General features: G+C 40.7%; 1 non-coding gene across 1 annotated transcript; it reads right to left on the reverse strand.

Moving 5' to 3' along the window:
* Positions 1 to 1494: 1494 nt before the first annotated feature.
* LOC125920576 (U2 spliceosomal RNA) lies at positions 1495 to 1678 on the reverse strand. The gene has a single exon (XR_007457151.1). It is a non-coding gene; the product is annotated as a U2 spliceosomal RNA (small nuclear RNA).
* Between the last annotated feature and the right edge of the window lie 1821 nt (positions 1679 to 3499).

The raw sequence follows: 3499 nt of genomic DNA on the forward strand, positions 1-3499 counted from the left end.
CTTCAGATTCTGTGCCTTCCTCCCTACCCCTCCCCCCACCTCAAACATAAGTAAACATTAAAAAAAAAATTAGAATAATATGATCTTCGGGTATGTGTCCAAACCTCCCCGATCCCATTTCTTACTACTATTTTTTATAATCTCCTAAACATTTTCTTTATAGAGCTTATCACTACTTGTGATTATGTTCTAGCTTATTCAATCATTGCTTATCATTCCTATCACAGTGAAAGCAAATGAGTGTGAGTCCTGTCTGTTTCGCTCGCCATCATTTTATCCGACTCCTGTGCAGTGTCAGCATTTTGTGGGCACTCAGTAGAAGCTGGTTAAACAAATGAATGAGTGAATGAATGAATGAGATTTTCTGATATACCCATCTTTGCAGTAGAGATGTACTTGACATCAGGGTGATCTTACTAGGTATGGCCTTGGGCTGACCAAGTGAGCTTTCTAAAATATAGTCTTTCCTGAAATTAAATGCTAACTTTTCTTTGCCTAAAGCTTCGTCCTGTTCGCATGGACATTGCTCAGCTTTGCTTCTGTGATTCCTTTTCCTCTGGTTCAGGAGCCGAGCCCTTGTGTCTACACATTCTCCTCATGAGTGTACTCAGAGATGCAATCCTTTTACTATCTAGTCGTGCTGGCTTGGAATTCCTTTTATCTTTTTAAGATGACCTTGAGTACTTTAATTGGATTCATTAAGTTTTAATTTTAAAGTTTCTCAAATGCCAGCTTCTATTACTTAAGAGGGAGAAATAGGTGTTTCAACATATCTCCTGCATGCAAAAAAATATTAGTGCATCTGTCTTTATTAGATCATAGATCTATTTGTAGCAATAAATACGATACTTGAGTCTAATGGCAGAAATAATGTGTACTGTTGTACTAGGGCTTTATGAATGATGAGGAATTAAAGGGAGGTTTGTTTCAGAAAAAGAGATACAATTTTATGTATGGGTCATATTTCTGATAAGAGAAATGACAAACGTCTAGATACTATAATCCTATACTAGATGCTATAATAACTAAAAGAAGTCTAAATTGAGACTGGTTGAAGTCTCTTAAACTAGCAACAAAGGGATGGCCTGACCAACAGACTTAACTGTTTCTTTCTCTGTCACCTGCTTTCCAACATCTATCTTCTAATTCTTCCTGGGGGGACAAGAGGGTGACACAGGGGAGAGATAGAGACACCAGGAGAGAGGGGGAGGCCGGGACTTTCCTATAGCAGATGCGATGTGGTGAGACTGAGTCTGGTGGCCCCAAACACCCAGGTCAGCTGACACGTGATGGTGGACACGTGCGATCCCACGCAGAAGGTAGGCCTTAGGTGCGCATGGGCACACTAGAGCTTGGCTACTTGGCTTCTTGCCCGGCCTCTGCTGCAGGACCGCAAGGAAATCAGTGGGCCTCCTCCTCTGGGCATGGCTCCACGGGATGGCTTCAAAAGCCAGAAGCAGCATGACATTTGCAGGGATACTGGTGCCCTTGGGGGTGGTACACACCGTTCCTGGAAGTAGCACCAGGTCCATGTGTAGAGCGACTGGAGCAAGCCCCTGTTCTGTCTCCCTGCTCCAAAATCCGTTTAATACATTGTCCTCAATAGAGGAGGAATCAGATATTAAACTGATAAGAACAGATATTATGCTCGATCTTGGGCAAAAGGCGGGGAAGCGAGTATCTCCCAATGCTTAATCCCGAACTCAATCGTGTCCATCTTAGATCGCCAACTCTATGAAGTACACATGTAGAAGCATGTTTCACTATCTCAAGACCTCCTCTGGATGATAGATACTTCTGTCTACTCAACTTCTTAACCTTTACAGGGAAGCGTCTTTGGCAAATGAGATGATCGGAACTCCCTGAATTCTGGTTTATCTTTGCAAGTTATTTGTAACAGATGCGGTTTAAGACTCTTTCACAATGCCTGAATTAGCCAAAGCTATGGTCACCCAAAGTTGTTAGGGATCGGGTTTGTAAAACAAATCAGTTGAAATTGCAAAATGATTCTCCAGTGTGGAAGATCTGTGGACTTTGTATGGAAATTCTCTGTAGTAGACAAAGATTTTTCAATTTCATTACAAAAGAAGATATCGGGGGAGTCTTCACTTCAATAGGCTCAAAGTGCTTCTTAAAAAATGGTATTAGTAAGTGCAACTTTGACTTTCGGACCTTCAAGTCTGGAATTTTGTTTTTGTTTATAGTCAAGCTCCAGTTGGATTAACTTTTCTTGCCGATAACTATATATTCTGGATAAAACATAAAGAAATAACTATGTGAGGGCAATGGAAGGAAACCCAAAGCAGGCAGATCCAGGAGGCAGGTTGACACAGGGAGAAGGGAACTGCGTGGTAGGAGTTTCCTTTTCTTATGGTTTTGAGACCGTTGGCAGTCTCCAGTCTACATCATGCTCCGCTGTTACAATTCGGTGGAAAGCCCACAGATGTCCTGGTTTGAGGAATGAGTTGAGAGACTTCAGCAACCAGAGCTGCTGGAAAATGAGAAGGTAAAGGAGAGAGCCAGATTTTTGTGTATGACCTTATATTTTGTTATCATGATTACTAGATGACTCTTGCACAGCCGGTCACCATGAAAATCTGTGGGGAAAATGTGCTACAGCAAAATAGAGCTAAAGATTATAAATCAGTATAATTCAAGGTACACACTGAGGATTGTCCAATGGCTAAAATATATAGCACTTCGTATGCTGAGAGAAATTCACTCCTCTTCTCAAAATACAAAGGACGTATATACACTAAAGATTTTAGGAACAGACTTCTGATTCTCTGACTATAATCTTTTTACATCTGGTAGAGCAATGTGGAAACACCCATTTTTTTTTAGGGGATGGTCTTGCCAATTTATTGACTGGTAAACTGTTGTTGCATAAGACTTGAAGAAGGAGATATTTCCTTAAATAATCCATCACTCTTCTCTTTGTATTTCTAATATCAACACGCTGATGATCCTGGTTGAGAAACTCTGTTTGAATTTCTATCGTGCTTTCTCTCATGGGTCTTGAATTTTTCTCCCACTGACCGACTTGTCCAAAGAATTTATCAGATGGCACCCACGTCTCTAATGGAACTGCTACTCTGCTTCCTAATTTGATTGAATTACATCTCTTTCAAAGCTTCTCTGTTTCTCACATCACTTGGGGATTTATGCCTCTGGTTGATATACAAGCCAGCCACCCTCCTCCATTAGGTGGCTGGCACCCACATGGAGTGTTGTCCAGGTTGAGTACATAATAGATACTTAACAATTGTTAAATGAATGAATGAACAGATGCATGATTAAATTTCCTACAAAAAAAAAAAAAAAAAAGCAGGTCATGTTAAAGAGCCGGAAAGGAAGTTATTTTGCTGGTCAGAATTTTCTCTGCTCCATGCAAGCACCAGATTTAGCTTTAAGACGGTCTATCAGAAGATACTTGGAGGATTCTTTTCCTCCTTTTCTTTGGAATACTATATTTTCGGTCTTTGGGGAGACAAGAAGA

This window comes from Panthera uncia, chromosome B4, assembly GCF_023721935.1.
Source record: "Panthera uncia isolate 11264 chromosome B4, Puncia_PCG_1.0, whole genome shotgun sequence".
Lineage (NCBI taxonomy): Eukaryota > Metazoa > Chordata > Mammalia > Carnivora > Felidae > Panthera > Panthera uncia.